This window comes from Pezoporus occidentalis, unplaced genomic scaffold, assembly GCF_034315485.1.
Source record: "Pezoporus occidentalis ecotype Australia unplaced genomic scaffold, CSIRO_AGI_Poc_V1 ctg10, whole genome shotgun sequence".
In the NCBI taxonomy this organism is placed as follows: Eukaryota; Metazoa; Chordata; class Aves; order Psittaciformes; family Psittacidae; genus Pezoporus; species Pezoporus occidentalis.
Window position 1 is genome coordinate 5,895,154 of NW_026912779.1, and position 25,713 is coordinate 5,920,866.

The 25,713-nt window shown below is 41.0% G+C and overlaps 1 protein-coding gene and 1 long non-coding RNA gene across 10 annotated transcripts in view; both read left to right on the forward strand.

Annotated features, from left to right (window-relative positions):
* Positions 1 to 25,713, forward strand: part of PLCB4 (phospholipase C beta 4) — a 198,813-nt gene that overhangs the window by 56,034 nt on the left and 117,066 nt on the right. For 2 of the 9 annotated variants that reach the window (XM_062610270.1, XM_062610251.1), the window contains one exon: positions 15,256 to 15,323. The exons of the other annotated variants lie outside the window; for them this stretch is intronic. The gene's annotated coding sequence lies outside the window, so the exon portion shown is untranslated. The remainder of the gene's footprint in view (positions 1 to 15,255; positions 15,324 to 25,713) is intronic. 9 annotated transcript variants of the gene reach the window in all.
* LOC134158186 (uncharacterized) lies at positions 20,749 to 24,738 on the forward strand. Its single transcript, XR_009962635.1, has 3 exons — positions 20,749 to 21,557; positions 22,751 to 23,060; positions 24,195 to 24,738. It is a non-coding gene; the product is annotated as an uncharacterized LOC134158186 (long non-coding RNA).

The window sequence follows — 25,713 nt, forward strand, 5'->3', positions numbered from 1 at the left end:
CCTTCCAGTATCTGAAGGGGGCCTATAGGGATGCTGGGGAGGGACTCTTCAGCAGGGACTGTAGTGGCAGGACAAGGGGTGAGGGGAAGTTCAAGTTGGATATAAGGAAGAAGTTCTTTACTGTAAGGGTGGTGAGGCACTGGGATGGGTTACCCAGGGAGGTTGTGAATGCTCCATCCCTGGTGGTGTTCAAGGCCAGGTTGGACAAGGCCTTGGGTGAGATGGTTTAGTGTGAGGTGTCCCTGCCCATGGCAGGAGGGTTGGAACTGGATGATCTTAAGGTCCTTTCCAACCCTAACTATTCTATGATTCCATTCTGTGACCAGTCCTGAAAGCTGTGGCTGGCTTGTACCACGAGGCTATTGCCAGTATGGGTTGTTAAGGTTACAAGTAACACAAGTAGTGAGCATAGTGAGTTCAGTGTCACTTCCCCATCGTGCACATGGAGTTGTGTGAGCTCTTACACATACACATGCACTTACGCTAATAACAGCACAAGGCCCAACTCTGGTCTAAATAAGCTTGAGTTTTGTAATTGGGGCCAATACTTGGTGAATCTGGTTATTTATTTTCTGGAATTTAAGCCATAGAAACATGGCTTACAAAACGGATCTGATCTGCAAGTATAGCCAGGGAGCGTGTACTGGGATTTTATGTACTGACCTGGGTGGTCTGCTGGGAGGGGCTGTTTTGTACTTGGCTAAAAAATCTGTCAGCAGGCATTGTTTCACAGTAGTTTGGTGTCTGTTCGGAAATGTATGTCAAGCAGAAACAATATTATCATTCCTTTTGACTTGTCTCTGCTTTCAATCATAACTGGAAAACAGTATATATGATGGGGCACTGAACCCATTATGTCGCACGGCTATTACTGTCTTCTTTCCCTGCCATATAGCATTCATTTAGCCTGTTCATAGCATGTTACTTGTTTTGCAACACAGCACAAGGGAATTCTTATTTTCTAGAAGATTTTGGCGAAATGAGCAGGCAAGTAACTCATCTTTGCAGTACTTTGACTGGATTCTGTTCTGAGTGGGTGGTGTTTTGCTTGTTTTAATCAGCAAGATGGGAAATAACTGCAGAGACAGCACTGGATGATTTGGTTTCTAGGTTAGCTTATGTCGCAAAGTAACAAGTAGTGATGATCTAGTGCTGTATGATGATGATGATGATGGTACAGGCACAGGTATTTATCAACATTATGCTGAGATTTATAGCTGTATTTATCATAGAGGGCTTGAGGTACATCATTGTCCTGAATCTAGCACTTTGCTTGCAGACTTTAGACTTTAATCTCTCTTTAAGGCACAAACTGTGCCATGTTAAAGCACTATTGACTTACTTAAAAATCAAGAGGAACATGTGGAAGTAAGAGGGCTGGTGTGACAGAATGGCATTTGCTAGCAGATCAGTTCACAGGTTTGCATTAAGAGTTAGTTGTGTGCAAATGGCAAATATGACGGATAATGAATCCCCTCTGTTTCTGAGGGTTGGCCTCAGCCAAAGCAGTAACAGGCACTGGATCAACTGGTAGAGTTTCTTGGAGAGAGAGGATGAGGTGCTACAGCATGTGGGTTGCAGGTGTGTGTGGGCAGAAGTACTTGACTTCAGGGAGGCAGAGTAATTAATTTCCCTTCTTCTTCCCTTTCCTGTATGCTCTGTACAAGTCATTCTGATGTGATGATTTTGTTGTGCCCTGCAGTACAGGGTGAGACAGTTCAGTCCTTAGGAGAAGGAACTGCCTCTTTACAGGGAGTAGGACTGATAGAATGGCACTGTCAGTTCTTGCTGTGTTACACGATGTCTGTCTGCAGCTGGCTGTGTGAGTGCAGCATCAGGAGCTCTGTTTGAAGTGCCTCCCTCCTGCTTACTTGGGTGAGTGCCAGCAGTGATGCAGCAGTGCTGAGCTGTCAGCATCACTGGAGGAGCAGCTGTGCCTGGGTACCCACAGGAGAAGCAGCCCTTGCATCATCATGCTGCTTGGCCTGGCCAGTGTGGGGAGGATGAGCACTGGCTGAGCATCCCACATCCAGCAGCACTGTTGGCTCTACCCAGTGTTAAAAGTTGACACATTGGACACTGACATGTTTTCAGGCTTGTCCTTGCTGTTCCATCTCTGGCAGTGTTCAAGGCCAGGTTGGATGGGGTTTGGAACAGCCAGGCTAGTAGAAGGTGTCCCTGCCCATGGCAGGGGGTTGGAACAGGATGAGCTTTAAGGTCCCTTCCAACACAGACCAGTCTTGGATTCCATAGTTTGTTTTTCACAGAGAAGTTGGTGTATAAAGGGATGGTTACATTGAGAATATCATTGGGGTAAACAACACCCCTCTTTATTTAAGAATAAATGCTTATAATTAATGTATCTATGCAGTTACTTTTGTCCAATTCAGACTTGCTTGGGTAAGAAAAGGTTGTTTTTTAGTTTATTTAAGTGGCTGGTATAATTGAGTACAAGCCCAAAGGTGGAAGCAGTCATCTTAGTAAATGTTGATTTCTTTACCCTCCAAGAGGATATGTACTTTTTATTTTAACGAGGCAAAACTGATAGAGCTAAGATGGATCAATCTTCCAGTGTAGGGTAGGCCTCACTCAACAGAAAGAACTATAACATTTGGGAAAGAGAAACAGCAAAGGGATATTTAACTTCTTTGAATATGTATTTTAACATTTATGAAGCCTTTTTTCTAATACTTTTCGTATTGTCAGATGCTTTTTGCATCCTTTAGAATATCTGAGGTATCTTAGAGGTTACAAGTCTGTTTCAAGCACCTGTGGACTAGTATTAGTCTGCTGTGATTGAAAGAGAGGAGAAAACTCATAAAATACAGAGGATTTCTACCTTATTTCTATTTTTAGTATTTCCTTTATGCCTGCAGTCAGTTAGGACCTGTGAGCACATCCTTCCTGAGCAGTTCCACTGGGTGAAGTTGCACGTTTGGTTACTTTCCTTGTTACATTTATGTTTGTGCTTTGTCTGTTTTTAACTGGAGAGCATTCGTGGGAGTGGCACAGAGTGGAATTCTCTTTCACTCACACAATAGCATGCAAGAAAAGCATAAGACATTGAAAATGCTGCTATAAAAATGGGCCAGCAGTCTGGTAGATTGAAGCTGAAATGAGGGGACTGTTAATGTTTGGCTTAAAATCTGGTGCAGTTCACGTAAGTGATATCTTCCTAAATTAACAGCCCTTCTAATAAAGGGAGAAGTATTGAATTGTCATCTCTTAGTGGCATGAAATCAAAGAGCTTTTTATGGATGGGTGAAGACTGCTGATTGCAGGGGGAAATGGATAGGAATGGATGGCACGGAGCTGCTGGTGGGGGACAGCAGTGCAGTGAGGAAAAGCCGAGGGTTCTTTGGCTTAGATGGCACCTGGATAGGTTACTGTTAAGTTCTGGTGAGCACATCTGGGGCATGTGCAAGACATTTTCCTTTTCAAAAGTAAATGAAATAAAATGTTAATCCAGCTCATCTGATACCATTTATTCAGTTTTGTCTTAGAGAACTGCAAATAAGATGGGTGCACGTACACAAATAAGGGCAAAATGAACCTACATAGTGATTCGTATAAAACACCATTTTAATTCTCACTTGCAATTAGAAGATACACTACATGTCCCATAACAGCTCATATTTGCTTTTTAATACCTTGTGCACATAACTGATTCTGACTTCTTTTGGCTGAGGAAGTGTTGGCTTTCTTTGCCAGACATGTGCCTATTACAGAATAGAAAGCTTAGCAGTTTGAAATGCCAAAGAGTATAAGAGGTTTTTTTTTTTCCTGTAAATTATTATTCTCCCCTATTGAAAAAGTGATAAAACTTTGCAGAGACTGATGGAAAACCTATAAAATTTAATGAAATATCATTTATCTGTATTAACTTAGCCTACAGAATTACATGAGTAGTGTAGTCCTCTTAAAATAAGCAGAATCATTTAAAAACCTATAGAAAAGTTAGAAATATTCCAAGAACCTTCACATAAATGTTAAGAACAGGAACTTTATGTGCAAAGTATGAGGCAGTATTTGCAACAGAATTTGGTAAGGCATCCTCCCTTTAAAATTCAGAGATAACTTGGTATGAATGAGAACAGATATCCTAATTATACATAGTAGGGAGTTATCTATTCCATTGTAAATCACCATTTTTGACTGTGGTGGGGTGAAGACTATCCCACATAACCTGTGCATTCAGATAAGCTACATCTGTAGAGCTGCTGATAACTCCAGCCTTAAATCTGCAGCCGAACCTAAACATTGGTGATCTAAGCTACCCACATGAGGTCTGGTACTGTAGCTGTCTTGCAGTGACTTTGCAGGGAGGGATGCCCTGGGTGCCTGGAAGGGGATGCTCGGGTGTTGCTCTGTGTACAGCAGGGATTCAGTATCTCTGCAGGCCACTTGTAGTTACTCTGGCATTGCTGGACTGCCAGCTGAAAAGCTTAATGCCTTTTTTTTTGATGTATAACACTTGTCATGCCCTGTTTCCTTCCAACAACAAACTTCTTGTATTGATAAAACCCCCAGTTTAGTTCTGCATGTAATTCCCTTCTACTTTAAACCACTTTAAACGCAGCTCTCATCTCACCAGCCGTGTAGCTAGAAGAGTCATGCTGACTATCCCTTTGCATGTGGGTCAATTTATTCATGTTCAGATGCTTTAAGCCAAGAAGAATTCTCTTCTTTGTATAAACTGCCTGTCACTCCTATTTGCAGTCTTCATCAAGGGAATCACTTTGATAGCTTGGAGCCAGTCAGCTATAGGAGAAATGTTCCTGGTTTTGCATGGCAAAACAACTTGTTAGCCTTTCATGCCTTTTTATTTTCTTATGTTTATAAATACAAAACTTCTTTTGTAGAGACTGGGAAAAAGGAGCTTGAGTTTATAGCAGACAGATTTTGGAAATGGGATGAACTAGGAAATTTCTACACGGTTTTCTGGTTCTTTGGGCAGAGTGTATTTCACATCACAGTTTACGTTACAGATAATGTTAAATAGCTTGTGGTAACATTCTTTGGATGAAATCCTAGCTCTTCTTCAGTAAGCGACAGAATTCACATTGATTTCAAAAATCATACTCATTGGCTGATCCATAAGCAGAATTCTTTGGAAAACGTCATCCTTGGAACACACTGTAGCCTGCAAAAGCCAGGAATGCCATTCGTTACTGTCCTAGAGGCTTGTGGAGAATAGGGATGAGGAGACAGCAAACAAGTGTTGTGAACCGTCTTACACCAAGCGGTTTTAGCATAGCTACTGCCAGCTCACAGAGCAGTTCTAAACAGCTGATTGTAGTTCTACAGCTCAGCTGTGGTTTTATAACTCTCATAATACAAACAAATACGAATTCTTTGCTTTCTTTCTGTGCTCTTAAAAGTATGGCAGATATAAGAGATGAGAGAGGGACTTTCAAAAGAAATTTGATGCAGCTTCATTTTAATTCTGTTAGACCACAAAGTAGCTGTACTGAAAGTTATTCCATGTATTTTCTCTAAGCTCATTCCATACAGCTTTGTAATCGGGTCTGTAAGGGGCAAATGCAACCAGATGAAATTGCTTGCATTCCACCTGCTTGCACTGAAGCAGACTTTGGACTATATATAATATGAGCGAGTAAGTGATAAGATCACAATGAATAGTCCTTCTGTTCAGTAACGATCATGGGGAATTCTGAGAATGCCTAAAGAAAAGCATCCTTCTCTTGGAAAGAATTTATTTGTAGCTTTAGGCTGCAGGGAAATGATATAGTGACTGCACAGAATGTTGCCTGTATTTTTGTAGCAAAGTAAGAAGCAAAAATGTTACTGTCAAGCTAGTTCAAGTGCAGAATTTCTCTCATCAAAATGGCAGGGAATTTACTTTGGAAAGTATCTTAAGTCTATAGATGTAGAACTGTTAAAAGTCATATAAGGGAAAACATAAAGATTTAGCATTTTTCCTTTAGGACATTTGCACTTTTTGTCTTTTATCACTCCTGATCTTGCTTATTGTTTGCTCTTTTGGAGCTCTGCAAGTATCTTGAATCTTCTTTCATACGAGAGCTCCCCTGGGTGCTCCTTTGTGTCTTGGTCTTGCTTTTAGTGAGTTCTCCCATAGAAGAGGTTTACTGATGATTTCATTCTCCTTTTTTCCAATAATTATTGTTTAGCCTTACTATTTTTCCATGATGTGCCTCATTGAAGTGAGTACAATGGTACACTGAAACCCACGTGAAATTAAAAGATCAAGGCCTTTCTGTATTGGACTGCAGTTTTAAGCAACTTCCAAGTAGGCTTTCTAGAAGTCCTAAGTGAAATCATTGTATAAAGGCTTTGTTATGTTGTGTATTCATTGTGTTCTCATCATTTCAATACGGGATACTTCAGACTGATCTCATTTTTAATAAGGTGACAGTTAGAAGTACTTGACAATCTACTCTTATGATGATGAATAATCTCCCATGCCAATTGCAGTAGTGTTTTCCTATATTAAAATTCATTAATTCAAGTTGAAGTGGACAGCAGTGATCCGTGAATGTTTTTTTGAAGCATTTCATTGGTAGCCATTGCAACATGAAACAGGGTTCGCTTCAAGTTTGAGTAAGTTTGAGTAATTCATACCTTGAAACCGATTAGGGCATTTAGGTAATGAATGACAATTTGTCATTTTAATAGTGAACTTTGAATTAAAAGCTTTGCCAAAACTTATTGAAAGAAATACAAATTTCACCTGTTTACAGCATATAGTCCAACCACTTGGATGAATGTATGTGTTTGGCACTCTGCAAATTTACATATTTTCTATATAAATTATGCTTTTTTGTTTCTTTGCTGTTATAAGGAAGAAGCTCTTTACTGTGAGGGTGTTGAGGTGCTGGTGCTGGTAGTGTTCAAGGCCAGGTTGGACAAAGCCTTGAGCAACATGGTCTAGGGTGAGGTGTCCTTGTTCATTGCAGGGGGTTGGAACTGGATGATCTTAAGGTCCTTTCCAACCCAAACCATTCTGTTGTTCTATAATCTATTCGTATCTCAATACATCAAACCGCAAATGTCACCTTAGTTTCATTTGATTGTTGATAATGGAAAAAATTAAGTTAATATTCTTAGGAATTGAACTTTCTTACTCCAGTCATATATTAAATGTATGTTTTTATTCAGTTCTAAACAGGATCATTTGACCTTACTTTTGTATGTAAGCTAAGTGTATATCCAGGTGATACATTGGATTAAGCCACAGTGGCCATGAGTTGCAGAATAGTATAATTCAGCTTGAGAGAAGAATAAGAGGATAGAAAAAATAAGGTGGCAATAGGCTTCATTAGTAGATGGTAAAATGAAAACTTAGAAAAGACTGTAATTGCATTAAAGGATCTATCAGACAGCTTAAAGTCTTGGTTTAAAGAATGTTTCTCTATGTTTATGAGCATTTACTCAGTCAATTTAGATAACTTGAGACATACTTGCAGGTAAATCCACAGCATGATATAGCAGATAGCTGATCATGGATGGCATTATTGTGGCACACGGGTTGTTTGCTCTGGGAAACTAGATCTCATATGTACTACTAATAACAGATGTACCTTGTTCACTTCTCCATACAAGAGCCACAAGGAATTCAGCATATGGCCTTACTGTGAAACATCAGTTAAGTGCTACTGGGGAATGAAAATCAGGATATGACCTCACTGGGGCGAGGCTTTGACAATTAGTTCATGTTTCAGATCATTTGAGTTCAGAACGATTAAGTCCCTGTTGAACTAGTGGTTGGAGAGTTGCTACCCTGTACTGAAGAAATGTGCATAATGTGGAAGGTGCATATGCTAACAAGCAAAGGCAGTGTTATGCTAAGAGTTTCTATCCAGGCCTTATAAATATTAATCTAATTTATGGGGCTTGTTGTTTGCTTGGTTGGTTTTTATTATTTTCAATCAGTTTTGTCACTGAAATCTACAGCCAGTACCTAGAAATGAGTAAACAGCATCATCAAGACCTGGCTGGACAGGCCTCGGAGCAACCTGGTTTAGTGGAAGGTGTCCCTGCCCATGATTGGAACTGGGTGAGCTTTAAGGTCCTTTCCAGCCCAAACCAGCCTGTGATTCTATGATGTAGACGTACAAGTGCACCTAAAACTGAAGGTTTAAAGAAATGCCATTGTTGAAATTTTTCTGGTCATAAATAACTCAAATCTGGCCTGTGTAAATGATATGTGGGAAATTAATAGAGTGATTTCACTTAATCAGTTGGAGACAGACCAAAAGCAAGAAGTGAATAGAAAAGTTGAAGATAATATCCCACTGGACAAAAATAAAACTACTTCCTCTGTCGCTTCCTTATTTTTCACATGAGGAATAGCATTTCTTTCGAAGTTTCTTCCATAAGAAAGTCTTCCTTTATTTCCTTAGCAAAATAACACCAAATAGCATGTATATAGAAGTCATGATAGATTCTCTATTTTCATCACCATGGACTGCGAATGGACACTTACAAGTCTCCAAACCACTTTATTATGCTCCAAGCAAGTTATAATGAGAGTCACTGCATTATTTCATTCGCAGTGAAACGAGAATATGTAGCAGAAAGCCTGTTTTATTCTGAGTTATGAAGAAAAATGGAAATAAACCAGATGGAAATACTAAATGTAAAATTTGCTGCTTATTCTATTGGGATGATAGGATTTTGCTGTGACTTTATTATGTTGTCACAACCTTTTTATGCTGTCAACTGCCGCTATCTAAAAGACTTATTCAGTTATTTTGCAGCCACGCTGGGGCCACTTGTTCTGTTTTCAGGTTTCAGTCCTTGAGAACACAAAATGAAAGTTGTGGGAATCATCACTTGGTATTTCTGTGTAATTCTTTTTCTTTGCAATCGTTCACAGAACTCTACACCCAGATTATTAGCAAGCCATTTGTAGGTTTGTTTTCCTTCCGTTGGTTGCAGACTAGCTAGGGATTAGCACTCAATTTCTATTCCATGTGTATATATTGTACCTTTGCGTACCAAATTTGGGTCCATTGGTAGAAATCCCAACCTATTTTGCAGCTTCACTGCTTCTCTTTGCCTGGTGCTCTGGGAAGGATGTTCCTTGACATACAGGGAGATACCCAAAGGATACCACTAAAACCAGTGTGATAGGAGACCAAGCTAAAAGCAGAGCTCTTCCTTTATTCAGAAAGAGCCATCTCTGTACCCTTTAATTTCCTTTAGCCCAGTTGTTGAATCACTGCCATAAATTTATTGGCATCAGTGCAGGTCATGGGTTGCAATACGCATGTACACCAAAACTGGCAAAGATGCCTGAGTCAGAAAAGAAGCAGCAAGTGCATAGTTCAGCAAATAGTTAAGGGCTTTTAGTTCTCCGTTTTCCATGTATTACTCTAGATATGGCACTTTGCTGTGTGCTGATGCTTGAGATCTCATCATTTTGAATACTCTCTTCCCCACAACAATTTGGATGTGACTTTTGCTGCTCGTGCTACAACCCTCTGTAGAAGCCAACATTCCTTACAATTGTAAAGCAGCTTGAAATCGCAGCTTTGGAATCCTTTATAACATTAATCCCTAGAGCCAGCATTTTGTAAAATGCCAACTGCTGTTAGCACACTGCAATTAAAGCACACATAAAGCACTGCTGAAGAAACAGTTGAATGTGTCTGGGCTGCATGAAATAGAAATGTGAGGATGCAGGTCCATGTTGTACTGCCCTGCACATACAGCTTCTTTAGCAGTTCCCTGTCCCAGCTCAATTTGCTTTTTCTCCTTAGTCAACTGAAATTTACTGCTCCCTCCGGTGTGCTTATGAATTTGTTAATCCAAACTTTAGCCCTCATCAGTGAACTCAGAATAAGAAAATAAGAACAAATAAAGAAGAAAAGAGTTAGGGTTTGGTTGTGGTGTTGTTTTTTTTTTTCTTCTAAAGCTATTTTACAGTCTCACAACCAGCTGCACAGATGCAGCCATGTCAGTGGAATAGCAGCAAACTGTCAATCCACTTAGTTACACACAAAAGGTGGTGGAACCTTGGAAAATGTCTTTGCCACTAAGAAACTGTAGTGGTCAGCTTAAGACTGCACCTAGTGAAGCAGTCTGCCCCAAGTACCAGTGTTTCTTGTGTAGTGTCTGTGTTCCTCGTGTAATTCCTGTGTATGGTTTGGAGGGCCCTCCCAGGCAGCTCACATCTGCCTAATGCAGGTGTTTAAATGTGTATGGACAACCCCCTGCTCTCCGTAGCTGTTTGCTACAGGGTGACCACTCTTGAAGAAAACGGTACTGGTGCTCCCTCTCCTCCTTCCTGCATCCCCATCCAGCAATGTTGTTGTGAATGCTTGGTCCTCTTATTAATCTCCCAAATGGTCTAGCAGTCCTTGTGTTATGGCAGAAATTACTGCTCTGCCTGGAATTCTACTGCAGTGCTTCCAGTCACAATTTTTTCCTTCAGCAACAATAAAAGAGTTGAGCTTTTAGCATACCGTCCATCTGACTAGTTACACTGGGGACCAGAGAGATTTTTGTATTGTTGGCTTTGGCAGTTGTTAGATCTAAACACGGCTCCATTATTTTTTATTGTGTTCTCTTATAGCAACTGAATGTTTGAGTTTCTAGAAACAAATAGAAAATGTTTGCTAGGCCCTCCCTTTTGGGTTACTTTTCCTGGTCTCATACTGTCAGCGCCAGTTGCATTTGAATAGGTTGTTCGCTGTGTGTCTAACCCCTCTGCTGTTGTCTCTTTATCAGTCAGGTCTTCAAATCAAGGTTCACTGAGTACAGCGAGGGGTGCAGAGGCCCTGCAGTGGGAAGCAGAACGTCTCAACAGCAGCTGTGCATTTGCTTACGATGGATTTTTGTTGCGGCTTTAGCTTTAGGTTAGAAACGTACAAGTAGAAGTGAAACAAGGGTCTGTGTATGTCTGTTGTCCCTGTTATGGCAGTGGTGATAAGGGATTTATTTACTGCTTGTCAGTGTGGTTGGTAGCTGGGGCTCAGGTTGAAGTGAGGAAGGATTCCCTCACCTGGAATATTGCGTGCAGTTCTGGTGTCCTCAACATAAAAAGGACATGGAACTGTTGGAACAAGTCCAGAGGAGGCCACGAGGATGATCAGGGGACTGGAGCACCTCCCATATGAAGATAGGCTGAGAAAGTTGGGGCTGTTCAGCCTGGAGAAGAGAAGGCTGCGTGGAGACCTCATAGCAGCCTTCCAGTATCTGAAGGGGGCCTATAGGGATGCTGGGGAGGGACTCTTCCTTAGGGACTGTAGTGACAGGACAAGGGGTGATGGGTTAAAACTTAAACAGGGGAAGTTTGGATTGGCTATAAGGAGGAAGTTCTTTCCTGTGAGGGTGGTGAGGCACTGGAATGGGTTGCCCAGGGAGGTTGTGAATGTTCCGTCCCTGGCTGTGTTCAAGGCCAGGTTGGACGAGGCCTTGGGTGACATGGTTTAGTGTGAGGTGTCCCTGCCCATGGAAGGGGGTTTGGAACTGGATGATCTTAAGGTCCTTTCCAACCCTAACCATTCTATAATTCTGTGATTCTGTCATTCTGCCCTGTTCGAGTCCCTCTGTTATTTAGCCACTACTCTGGTAGCCGCAAGGAACAGCATCAGACAGTGGTAGTTCCATGTGTAGAGGCAGATTGTTAGTGCCATTCATGCCTGTGCTATGGTGCTAGTTTGAAAGAAGATAATGTGTAAAAGTGTTTTAAATAACAAAGGGCTTAACCAACCCTACCATGTTGTAATTTACATCTAGCTAAACCTTACTATTAAGTAGCAAGTAATTAGCATGTACATCAGTAGTTTGAAAGGCCCAGGAACATTTCTATGGTTCCCACTGGGTCTGGAAATTACTTAGTTGAGGACTGTCATGCATCATATAATCAACAGGTTTCAGTATGGTGTTTTATAAATTACACAACATAATTTAAAGCTCAGCTTCACACAAGAGAAGTGGATTACTTGATGGACAGCAGGCCAGCAGTCTGATTGCGGGCACATTTATGTAATTACAAACTGGAACTTGCCATGTACTTCAAGTCTCTTCTTGTTAATAAGATTAATCATATACCTGAATTTGTGTTGTAGCTCTGCACATAAGTCCTATTTGACAGTTGATTTGATAGCTAGTTTAAGTAGGCCCCAGACTGCAATTAACACCATGTGATAACAGTTAGGCCCCAGTGCCACCTCTTGTGAATTGTTAGTAAATAATGCCAATCAGATGCTTATATATAGAATATTCCTTTCTTTTTTACCTTGAGAGAAGCAAGACTCGCAGGAGCAGATGATGTCTTTTATCAGGCTGGCCGAGGAGACCAGGAAAAAAGCTGTTGGACACAGGCTCTTCTTCAGGTCTCTGAGAAATAGCTCTGATAATACTGATGGATCATTTGTGTGTTCTGTCCTCCAAAAAGATCTGTGGCAATGATGGTTGCAGTTGGTCTGTACAAGTAGTTTTGCCAGTAGCCTTTTTCAAGGAAAGTTGAGAGAAGGATGGGTTTTCCTCATGGAAATAGGGATTAAAGATTATACAGAATTCTCTTTGTTGCTGCTTCTCACAGGAGCATTGCTGCGATCTTTCTTCAGTGAACAAGGCCAGAAGCAATTCCATTTCTGTGCCTACTTTCATATAACCTTGAACTTGCTTCTATTGGAGAATGTTCAAAGGAGAACCAGATGTGAAAGTCCATCCTAGGAACGGTTATTAGATCCCTGACAAATAAAGCTGTTCTTACCCATGACAGGCTCACTGTATGATGCTTCATACAGGAATCTGTATTATGCAGGACCAGGGTTTGGGGATTTTTTTCCTGTTTCCAGGAAAGTTTCAAGTAAAAGTATAGTTCCACCTGGAGTTTAGAGTTGTCCAGCTTTGTTTTGAATTTAGATACGAAGTAGAGCCTGCATTGAAGTTCATTTATAGGTTTTCTTGTGGTGATAGAATGATAGCAGTTGTCTCTGCAGATCTTTTTATATACCATTAGTGTTCATTAGCCCTTACCTCAAAATATTACTTATTCCTTTCCAGAGATGAACAGACTTCTCATCAATAATTCCTTTATTTCCAAGAGAACTCAGAAAATAGCACAAAATTCTCTTCCGTGAGGAATTTCAAATGGTATTAGCCTGTAATGTAGACTGCAGAGCATGAAGAATGTGAACAGCCCCTCAGTGTGGTTGTTAAATCAGGTCGAGTATGTGTTTGCCTACTGCTTGGCTGAGTTTGGCACTTGTTTGACAGCCAGCTGGCTGGGATTTAACCTGCATTAGGCACAAGCAATGTTTGCTTATCTAAGGGCAGGAAAAAGAAGTGACAGGTCATTTCAGCTTCTGCTAACATAGTGTGGCTGTCACACTCATATCAAACTCAGCTCTTGTGGATTGTGACTTAACATGACTTAACTTGAAGGTAGGGTTTTATGCCTTCCCTTTCAGAATTGTTGTTTTAAACCTTAAAGGTTTGCCTCGCAGCTCCATATACTGTTGGTGTACTTAGAATCATAGAATTGTTAGGGTTGGAAAGGACCTTAAGATCATCCAGTTCCAACCCCCCTGCCATGGGCAGGACACCTCACATTAAACCATCTCACCCAACGCTTAGTCCAACCTGGCCTTGAACACTGCCAGGGATGGAGCATTTGGTTATATTCAGTCTCCCTCCTCTATCTCTTATACTCTCACACAAAGCTGGAAGCTGTTTTTACCTTTTGTGCGCTCTTGCTGTTTGGTTCCTCCTTGGTCTCCCCCAAATTCCTCTGCTACTTCTCTCTTGCCCCAATTTACTTTAAGTCACTTCTGTGACTGACAGTGTTAGCTGTTACTCAGGTCTCTTTGGGTCATACTGAAGGCTGTGGCATGAGGAGATTGCATGTCAGATGCTTAACATCTGTTGGAAAAAGCTGCTTATCTGTGCACACATGTAATTGTTTCTCCAAATCCTTACTTTTCACATTTCTGTTGCTGTACCAAACTTGCCTTGGTAAGTGCAGTCTTCCTTCACCAATTTGAAATGATTGCACAGTTCTTAGCCTGCTCTTTTGATGGTGTCATTGCCTGTTTCCTTTTCCCTCTCCTGGCTTCTGGTACACCAAACATCAACTGCCCTTTTGTACTTGAAGTGCCCTTCACCATGGTTCCAATGGCTGTCACCTCTGCTCTGTTTCTGTCAGTAATAAGAAACGTACTCTCACCCCCATCAGTCCAAGCCCCAGGCCTTTGTTGTTTGTTTTTTCCATTCTCAAGACCTTTGTGTACTAGTTTGCGTGGCCTTTTGCAACAGAAAATGCCACCATAACATCTGCTGACAAGCTGCCTCATTATCCTCCTTCACTTCCTCATATAAAGTCTCGTTTCTGTACACAAATCACTGTTTTGAGACTGTTGTGTAGCAAGTATTAGACTGTTATTTCCAAGGCCTCTCCTGCTCCTCCAGTTTAGCTGTGTGTATCTCTGGTAACTTCTGTGAGCTGTTTGGGACACAGAAGAGCTTTGGTTCTCTTTTGGTACCATGCCAGACCAAACAGCATGTGGCTTATGACTACAACTCTGAGGTGGTGTGGAAATACAGATGATGCCAATGTCTTTGCTAAAGATTTTAGTTGCAATAACTTGTGGGTGAAACCTGGCCATGTGGCAGGCAGGGTGCTTAGAAACCTTAGGAATGGCTGTGCAGGAGGATCATTGTCATACTTCGTAATGCTTGTGTTCCGCTCCTGTGTTACTGGAGCTTGTCTATCGCTCATTCTGAAATCTTCCACGCTTCATGTTGCTCATCTAAAGAAGACATGAAACACAAACAATTAAAATCAGCTAGCGTTTATTTTGGGAAGATATAAATGTGGCAGCACTGTTCAGCTGCTCCTTTGTGATGATTATTAATCATTCAGAATGCTTTGAATGTTAAAATCTGTCCTGGCACAGTGCAGTGGGAAATGGCATGCTTCATCCAGAGCTTCCAACGCTACCAGCCATGGCTTATCTCTTTTATATGCAAGGTTATACAGCAAAACACTTTCCCATGAAAGATTTAAGAGTGACGTGACCAAATCCTATTCTGAACGTGTTCCTGTGTAACCTGCTCCAAGTGGCCCTGCCTTGGCAGGGGGTTTGGACTGGATGATCTCCAGAGGTCCCTTCCAACCCTAATGATCCTGTGATTCTGTGAAGTGTTTGTCTTGATATTGTACTTTTGTGGATTATGGGAGGGGTGATTTTGCCAGTAGTGAGATCTAGCAAAGAACACCAGGTTTTATACTGATCATCTTGTTTTATTGCTTCACAGAAGGAAGAGTTTCCCAGCACATCAGTCTAATTAGACCACTGTTTATCCATCCAGTCCAGAACTGCTTTGTAAGTTACTTGCTCGTAATCTAGAAATCAGTTGAGTAGACTTTGCAGATGTGGTGCTTACTAATACTCTTCTTACCTCAATATATCATTTTAAACTTTTAGTCCACTATTATAAGACTCTGAATGAAGTGTGTGTGTGTAATATATTGGTATGTGACTTGGCTTCATATATATTATCCTGTGATTAGTAAAATGAAGGTGGTTAAGAGTATCAGAGACCAAAGAGGCTGTTACTTTAGCACGTAATTTCTGGATCTTATTTGTTTCACAGCAGTATTGGCTTATAATATTTTCAAGTCTCAGCCTGCCATCGTCTTTTGTTGGCTTCTGTGGAGATATCAGACTGTGAACCTCATCAGGAGCCAGTTTTGTCCTTGAAGAACAAAGGAAGACACACGCTTTTTGTATTGTGGTATAATCACTGCTGGAGTAGCATGTATTACAGTAGTAATATCACAGAGCAGTTGTATTAAAGAGATAAGAACAACTTGCTGATGTTGGATGGAATGTCGGGGAGTGTTGTGGTGTCACTGAAGTCTTTATAACCTTATCCAATAGCTTAAGATAACCAAGACCCAAAGAACACAGCTTTATTAATTGAGGAGGCAGCTTGTTGGACGATTGTGGCACGTGGGGAATGGGTTGTTGCCACTGGAAAACCGGTGACTGGTAAATTCTGATACCGCCATTAGTAGCATTATATCCATAATGAGAGCCTGCTCAGTTCAAGAGGGAGTAGTCAGGGGTCTTGACATGTAGATAACCAGCTTGTGAAGAGGAACTTCATGACGTAGCAGGTAGAAACACGCTCCTGTACAGCAGGGGTGCCTGGGCAGCTATTAGGATTCCAGAAGCACTCCCAAATTACAGCTTAACAAAACTAACATAGCTTTTGCAGTTGCCTAGTTGTCGTTTGGTACATACTAACCTCAGTAATCATCAAGACAAATCCAAGCCAACAGACAGATCAGCCAAATGTTCCATCTAGTTTTTGCTAAATGGGAGACATCTTCATGATTGACTGTTGAACTCTGTTGCCATGGATGAGTGTCATGCAACACTGGCTACAGATGAAACTGCTGAGGTGTAAAGCCTGCAGACTAATAAGAAATATTGGATCAGTGGCTTACATTTAGAAGTTGTTTTTTTTCATCCAGTAAATCCAAGATTGCGAGCCTAAAGGAAACAAACTATCTTTCCAGAAAATTCCTTGTAGTGCACCTGAATGTCTTGCTCCTTTAGGCATATCTGTTGATTTATTAAGTCTGTTTAATTGTTAAATTGTGAAGAAATCAGGATGAGGTTCAGTAATAAACTGCATAAAAGTCACCATAGAGTAGCCAGTCTGCCTAAATGCTCTCATTTGCTGAAGCAGTGTCACCAAGGGCTCTGCATCACCCATATGAATCTCATAATGGGCAGCGGAGAATGCTTCCAGCTCTTTCTCTGCCATCAGTACTGTGCAGGAAAGTCTGCACATGCCCAGCAGTGAGGGAAGAGGGTACAGGCATTACCTGGAGTTACCTTTTTCACCCATTAAATAGGTTCAGCTCCAGGCCATTTCCATCTCATATTCCCAGCTCTGTATTCTCCATGGATATACCAGGGTGGTGTTCTATTTTGGATTTCCGCTTTGCCATTGCATGTGATTCAAGTGTCACTGCTAATGCCTAGACTGAATCTGACTTAAGCTTTAATAGTAACAAACAGTGACTAGAACAGTTGAAAAATGTTAACATATTCCTGGAAATGCAGCTAAGGTCAGGCAGAGCTTACTAATACAAACTGGAGAAATTGTGGGTGGATGTTGTATTCCCGAGGGGTGAAATAGTTGACAATAGCATGGCAACTGACAAACAGCAACACAAGGCTTTTTTGGCATTCATATGGGGCCAAGAGAATACATGCTGTTCAGAAATGAAGTGGATAACAAAGTATTTGGCTGTGGTAGAACACAATCGAGGCTGGCCTGGAGTTCAGAAAGCTCGGTATTTGTTACTGCACTGCAGTGGTTGGTTGGTGCATATGGATGTATATCTGTGTGTGTGTGTATCCGAAGTGAAAATGTGCCTGCAGTTACTGAAGCTTCAGAATGCCCGAAGTGATGTGCTTACATTTGGGCTTAGTTTAAAATTAAAGTGCTTTTTAAGAAGTACAAGTGAGTATTTATTTGAAATCAAGACAAACTCCTGCATCAGAGTCCAGTGCTAAACCTCTGACAAGATTCTGTGACTCAGGAAAGCTCGTCTTAATCAACTGCATTTGCATTCTGTAATTAAGCCTTATGGTGGCCTTGATGTCTTTGAATATGCGATGTGTAGCTTGGAAGCCTGTCTGTACCTTTCTTAGAGTCAAAAAGGTTTTTCACGGCAATCCTGGAAGTAAAAACCTGCACGAAGTCCTTGAAATAATGGATATTAGAGAAATTTCGTGTGTTTTAGGTGACTACACAAGGTTGAGGAGTGAATGAGAGCTCTTTAGCACAGCAGCTTGCTGGAAATACTGGGAAAGAGAGTTTATATTCAGTAAGCCATTTCTTAAGATAGAGTTTAAAACATTTCAGCTGATGCTGGGTTGTTGCTTCTTGTATAGCAAAGTGGCACAGTGATTTTACAGCATCTGTGTTCATCAGTGTGAGTTGCTGAGCAGTGTCAGGCTGCTGAGAGTTCTTGTCTCACAAGGATACGTATGTCACCTTTCTGTCAGATGTTACCTCTTCTGGTCCACAATCTCCTTCATAAATCCTTGGAAGTTCAAGTGTCTTCTGTGGACTTTTTCCTTCTCTTTTTCTCCCCGCTGCTTCTGTTTGTTCCAGTTAATGGTTATAAGTCCAGAATGAGACATTTTATTGTGGTCAGGATGAGTTACAGAAGCAACCAGGACACTTCTGTTACAAATCTTGAGTACCCGCTTTGTGAAACTTAACATCAGTTGTTACAAAAAAAATTACTTGCCCTTTCTTTCTGTTTTTCAAGTATTTCATACCTTGATGTTCTCTGCTACAGGCAGTGTTTTGCGTTCTGTTTGCTGAGCTGGTGAAGTCTGAATGCTTCATAAAAGCCTCTTTGGGAGAAAGAATCAAGCAATTTCTCCCTAATGCTAGCAGCAGGGTTATTAAGGCTTCGTAACTTCTGAGGTAGGAGTCAGAGAAAAGGAAGATGGGCCAGACTTGCAGGATTAGAGGGGGGGAAACCACAAGCAGCAATTTATTGCTCTAGTTCTAATCTAATTTACTGAGTCATTCTTCTGCTTGAAAGGTTTTGTATTCTCATGTTGCTCTGTGGTGCCATAGATTTAGGCCATCATAAGAATGAAGGAGGAAAAGGTACAGAGATAGGCGTGGACAGCAGTCCCACTGCTGTCTCTCCTTGGATGTCTAAACCTGGGTTCCCAGGGAGGAATTTTAGTCAGAGCTAGCAGATATCTGCTAGCTTCGTTTCATGTTGTTTAGAGCTTGTTCTTACGAATGTAATAACTTGATTATACAAATCATGAAAGGAAAACTCATCAAGAAAACCATTTACCACAAAAATACTGCTTGTGGCTCAAAGTTTCTGAGCACCAAACTGCAGAAGAATATGCTGAGAAGTGTAGTTATGTGCTTGGTCTGATGAAGTAGGCTCCCCTAAACATCACCTCATGGCCGCCATGGGAGCATCTTTGATCAGGCCTTGTATGATCATTGTGTTATTAAATAAATACTTCTTTAAGAGTTAAAATTCAGTGTGGTGTTGCTTCTTTTCCAGGAAAAGATCAAAACTGCACAGGTGACATTATACAGTTAGCAAGTGTAAGGCGTAGCATACACCACACTATAAGGAACTCCCAGAGGGAGCACAAGACACTGCTGTCTAGTATTCACTTTACTCTCTTCTCATATTAGACAAGCTCTGTTTGTTGCCATCCCCTTGACTCTATCTCTGTAATCAGGACTGAGCACAAAGACAGGGGAGAGTATTTGCTTCCGCCACCGTGAGATAGAGGTGAGAGCTTGCTGTGCCCACTAAAGATGCATACTTGTAAAACTGACATTGTTCAGTCTTTAGCTTTTGATGAATTTACTCCTCTTTCTTCAGCACTTCAGTGAGAAGGATGCCACCATGTAGCTGCCTGGTTATTTCTGCTTGTCAGTTGGAGAAGGCACAAAATTGCTGTGTGTGGTTCTGAACACTTCAGTTACTGGCTGGACATCCCAGTCCAGCATCTCACTCATCAGATGTATACATTCTGTCCTCTTTTCCCTTTCCCCCATAGAAGAGTAGTTAATGCAAAGTACCTGTCACAAAGCATGCAGAGGGCTTGTTGATGATAAACTGAGGCTTCTCTGGAGGCTAGTGCTAGCAAAGGCTATATCCTGCCGTGCAAAGATATAGATGGAGTAAAAGCCTGTGGTCTCCAGGATTGGTTTCCTATAAAATATGCAAAGCTCCAAATCAGGGGCATGTTTCCACCACCTTCTGAATTGATGTGGACTTCTCCATGCAGGCACTGTGAGTCTCTAGTGCTTCACTTAATAGCTTACTCATTAATAAATGAACCTGTAAATTCAACATAGACGTTAAAGGTCTCAGCAAGTCATCTTGTTTGTAGGTGTTGGTCAGCCAGTTCTGCATAGTGCATGTCTACATGCTGCTGAGGTAAAACAAGCCATCAAACAAAAAACTCCAGACCTGACAGTGTACCTTGGATGTTGTTATTGGCAATGAGCAGTGTTACTCAAGTTAATGAGCTGGCTAACGATAGTATCTGAAAAAACCCAGTCATACAGGGAGCCCCAGGACTTAATTGGGTTTGAAAGTGTACGAACACACTGCAAAAAGGTTTCTGCCCAGAGCAAAGAAACTCTGATCAAGGAATGACTTGTAAGAGTTAAAGCTGGGAAGGTCAGACTTAAGGAAGTAACATTGGTTTGGGGTGTTTTTCTGGCAATGTCCAAGTATTTGCAGCTTAAGGTAACTCCCTTTGGGACTGCTGAAAATGAACAAAATGAAACCAATTGCCTATATACTATTATAATTTACCCCCCTTGTTTTCCTTTCCCTGTCTTTGCTTTTTACCTTGCATGTCTAAAATTTGTATGGCAATTTATGGTAATTATCTCTGGAAATGCATAACAATGACTGAATTACATTCAAGAAAGCAAGTTTTAGTGCAGCATGACACTTGGAACTATGCAAGTCTCACATTTCCTTTTACACATTACTCCCTCAGTTGCTGTCTGTAAGAAGTCTAATTCTTATATAAATATATGTATAACATGCATTTGTATACATGCAGTCAGTGTATTTTCCTTGTAGGAACAATCTGTATACATGGCTTCTTGCCAAGAAAACAGCTTTCCTGACGTTTAGTATGTCTGTATGTCTCTGTCAGTTTAACTCAGCACTAAACTCATTTGCAGAGGACCTGTTTGCTGGGTGGAACATCCCCGAGTTACTGCCTTGACCCTGTGCTGGGGACAGCAGTCATGGGGGGTGTCTGTGTTGATATGGAGAAGGATAAGAAAAAACCCAACCCATATGGTTACATTCCACTTAAAGTGGGTATTTCCCTGGTGACCCCCAAAAGTAAATGTTAATAGATACCTCTAGAAAGGTCTCTTGCTTTGCCCTGTTCCCTTCCTATAAGGCGATAATGCTGCGCAGAGATAGAGCAGATTTTAGGAGCCTGGTCTCCTGCTTTAATCATCTTCTGACATTCAATATAGAGACACATCTTTTGGGGTGGGTTTTTTTTTCTCCAGCTCTACATCTTACTCCAGAAGTAGGTAGTCTTTGAATCTCTGTCTTAGCCTCAACTGGAAAAGTAGTTCACCTTCTTGTAAGTTCTGATTGTTAGATATGAAAGCTCTATTTCATAGCGACCGCAGGGATTGTAACTCTTCAGCTGTGCTCATGGGTAAAAATGTACAGTCAAAAAATAGGAGTTATAAGATCTTTTGCTGGACTACTTTTGAGTCGATCTGGGATGACAGAACCTATTTCAGGCCAACAGTTATTGTAAGGTTTCCATGGAGATTAATGATGTCAGAAGAGCAACATCTGAGTGCAGTTTGCTAGAAAACAAGGCTGTAATGTTATAGTGGCAAAGTGAAGTCTTTGCATTTTTGTCAACTCGTGGAATAGTGAAACACATTTTCTCAGTGGATTGCAATTTGCTTTTGATTTGTGCTGAACATGAGCTGAAGTAATGCTTTTGCTGTGTGGTGATTCTCCTGCAGTTTACCTCAGTGCTGTAAGTGGTGATTTCAGTACCATCTCATATAACTTCTGCTTTAGCTTTGATTGCTTCTCTCTTTACTTGCGTATTTTATGCATTCTCATGCTACCTTATTAAACTCTGGCACTTTCTGTCTGTACTGAATTGCCTTGTCTTCAGCGTGGTGCCCAGGTTTCCTAGGGCTATATTTGCAATGCATGAGCATCACAGTTAGAGTAAGTTACAGCTCTGCTGAGATTTCCGAAACTTAGGAGCTGCCATGAAGGATATAGTAGGTGTGAGAGAGGGGAGAAGTGGCAAAGCGAGAAAACACAACTGTTTAACTGAGGCATAATTTAAAGCTAACATTTGACCCTTAAGACTTTGAAAACTGTTACCCTTACTTGTAGTTTTATAAAGATTAAAATACTACTCCGCTGTGTATAGTTACCAACCAAGGAACTGAATCTGTTGGAATCAGTAGTGAAGGCGTAGCATTTTTGCATAGGTTTTTTTTGCAAAGGGAAGGGATTAGGAGATCTGAAGGTGCCTCAATCCCACTGAAAGTATGTAGCTTTTTAGCGATTCCTGGATGGGAAAGCAGGCTTGCAAGCAGTACTGAATCTCTTTTATTACCTGGGTTTGTTTTTAGCATCCCACAACTGTGGTTTTGCTGTGCGTTGTTTGAGGGAATCCTACAAAGTTAAGTTGTAGTATTTAAATTTGGGCAATTTTTCAGGTTTGAGCAGAAAAAAAATCACCCAAAACCCAGCTTCTTCAAAATCAGAAAAATGGAGGGGGAAAGTCTTAAGACTTTATGCTTAAATTGAATTCAGTTTTATTGGTAAGCCAGTCAATGCTTCTGTAACATTGCCTGTAGAAAGATGCTCACGCTTACATGCACACATACTGAAGAACAGTCAGTAACAGTAACGATGGTAAATGATGGCAAGTCTCTACTTTGTTATTTTGTCTCAGAAGATTATTAAGCAGAGAACAATCTTTTTTGGCGCATTTATTGTGCTTCAGTCACCATAATTTGCTCTGGTTTCTTAAGTCTAATTGTAACAGAGGTATCTTTTGCATAGAGGGAAGCAGCAGACTATGTAAACTTGCTTCTGTGACTTGCTCAAATTATCAAAATGTCCTCATATTTCAAGGAGTTAAGTTTTTAGAGAGCAAAATGGCAAAGCACCTCTGAGCTCACATCCTTTTATCTCCCAGTTCAGCAGAAAAGGAATTATTCTTGCCCTCAGGCCACTTTCTGAATTCCTGAAATGCAAAGCTTACCCAGCGAGAGAATGGCCTACTCATGTACAAACCAACTGACAGTTCCTCCTGAAAACCAGGGCAAGTTAATACATTCCACATGTTCCCTGCCCCAGTTTTTCAAATTGATTATTTTGAAAAGCTAAGTAAGCCTATCTTTATTTTGCAGGAAATGTTTGGTGCCATTAGGCAGCAATGCTGTTGAAAAGAACAAAGCTGGAACAGCTTTTGATAATGTCCTCTGAGAAATGGCCAACTGCTATACAAGTGGTACGAACAGGACTGTTTGTTCTCGTGGGGTGCTGAGCACTTGAAAATACACGCACTTCACTCCTGAGTCTAAAAAGGAGTGAAATTCTTTTGAAGCCTTAAATATTGAACCATTCTGAAAATCTGGCCCCATACGTATAGGAAGAAGTTCTTGACTTTGAGGGTTGTGAGGCACTGCAACAGGCTTCCCAAGGAAGTGGTAAATGCTCCATCCCTGGCAGTGTTCAAGGGCAGGTTGGACAGAGCATTGAGCGACGTGGTCTCGTGTGAGGTGTCCCTACCCATGGCAGGGGGTAGGAACTGGATGATCTTAAGGTCCTTTCCAACCCAATCCATTCTATGATTGTGTATTTTAATACAGATGTAGGCTGTGACTGTTTTACTGTAAGGCAGTTATAAGTGTCTGACTGGTACCTGAAGGGCTGAAACTTTTGTCTATTACTTCACTTTAAAAAAAGGAAAATCTGTTAGAGGATTATGTCCTGTGAAGTCATGCAGTCCTTTTGCAGGTCTGGGCTTAGTGAGCTTCATACTAGGATAGCAGGAGTTATCTCAGTGTGGAAAGTGAACCTGGGTGCAACAGCTACAGGCTGCAGTCTTGTTATTTCCTGTGAGAGATTAAGGTTTAATGAAATGTTCTGTAATCCATAACAGTGTTGAAGCACCTTTGTGTTTGTTAAATGGAGAGAGGAAGTGCAGAGTAGAGGAAAGAATATTAGTCTGTATGTTCTTAAGCACATTCCTTCAGGAGAGTTAATTTTTCAAGGCTACTGAGTCATGCAGATGATTGCATAATTGATTGACATTTTATATGCAGGTATCCTCCCATCCATCTGAATTTCTCCCTTCAAACAGTGCTTTTTGACTCTGCTCTGTTACTAGCGTACCACATTTGGCAGTGTTTTGGTATGCTGAGTGTACTTACCAAATACAAAATTCACTTAACCAAATATGAAATAATGGCCTGATAAAACCAGAGACAGGAATCACTGAGCTTGCAGCAGAGGATAATATATTTTAATATTGGTGGGTTTTTTTGAATGTATTTTCCTGTAGAAAAGAACAGTTAGATGTCTCTTTCCACCTCCTTATCTTCTCCTACCTGTTACCTTTTCTCTTTGCCCATCATGCCAGCAATGACAGAGCCTTTTGTAGGTACTGACCTCTACACTCTGCTGGTAGACTGTTCACTAGTGAGAGGCACCAAACCTGCTGGGAACAACTGATTTTGGACAGAAAAAGAAGAGGAAGAACCCTCTGCCTGGGCCACATTCAGCAAATCCTTCAGTGTTTGTTGTTTTTTCAAGGTTGATTTCCCTTTTTCTCCAAGAAACAAGAACGTTTTGTACAGTAACCTCACAAACAAGTAGTGGAATGGCAGAGGCATAAAGCACGAACTAAAAAGAAACATCAGACCATCTGCTTTAAACGTGTCAGACCTTGGTTAGCAGGAATGAGGAGGGACTCTAATTGTATAGGACTCAGAGCGAGGACTTCCAGTGTTGGACGTCTCACAGCATGGGGCTCATAATCTCAGTTTTTCACTTGAGAGGCAGGAATGTTGTGCCTTTCAAGTCCAGCATCTATACATGGAAGTGGCTGTTTGTAAGTGCACGCGTTGCAAATAGCTGCATGGCTGACTCCTTGTTTACCCTCAGCATGAATGTCTGCATGCAGAGCTTTGCAGGTGCAGCCAACACACAAACATTTTTCCCACGCTCTTCAAGCCATCCCATGATTTTAGAACAAGGCCCTGTCAATTGAGATCTGAGGGGGTTTTTAATCAACTTTGCTATGCCACCGTAATGCTGTTTTTTTGCTGTAGGAGTTTCCACTTTTAGGATCAAGTCATTCACTTAATCCAGAGTTTTCATATTGCCTCCATCACAAAGAGTGCCAAAAGCTCCAAAGTTACAGTTTTTTTTATACACTCTTAGGAAAGAAGCATCTATATTAAGTATTGATTGCTTTCTGTTTAGATGTAGTAGCATCTGCATATTGTTCAGTTTATAAAAACGAGTATTTTGCTGCTGCATGGGGGAAAATCCTCAGTCCTGAAGTTAGCAAAAAAACAAATAAATTACATTTTGTAATTTGTTATGTATTAAGAGCCTTGAAGTGCTCTAAAGTATGCAGAATTTACGGTCTCTGGCTCGGACATTTTGTACTCAATAAGATGGTCAAAGTGGTATTGAGTCAGAGATGTCTGTTATGCATAGAAAATCATCCAAGTTTGACAGGGCTTTCAAAAGACTGTTCCTTTTCTCTGTAGAGTTTTACCCCTGAATTCTCCAAGGATTATTAAGGCTACAGCCTCTCCCTCTCTTTCTTTTACCTCATAGTGGTAATATTAAGGTAAGAAAATGTTAACTCTATTCTGATGTAGAAATGCACCATAAGCAGCATAGTCTGGGGTGGCACAGGACCTGCAATCAAATTGGAACTTGAACCAGGGTTTGGACTCGGTCTTGGTAGGGGTTGCCTGTGTGAGGAGCCTCCCCGCCTGATAAGTTTTAAATGCCTCATTAACAGTCAAAGATAAAGGTGGTTGGTGGTGCAGAAATTGGAATAAATAGTGGAGTCAGAATTGGAAGGACATAAACAACTTGTATTTGGAGAAAGGCGGCAAGAAAGCACGAAAAGGAAAGTATGT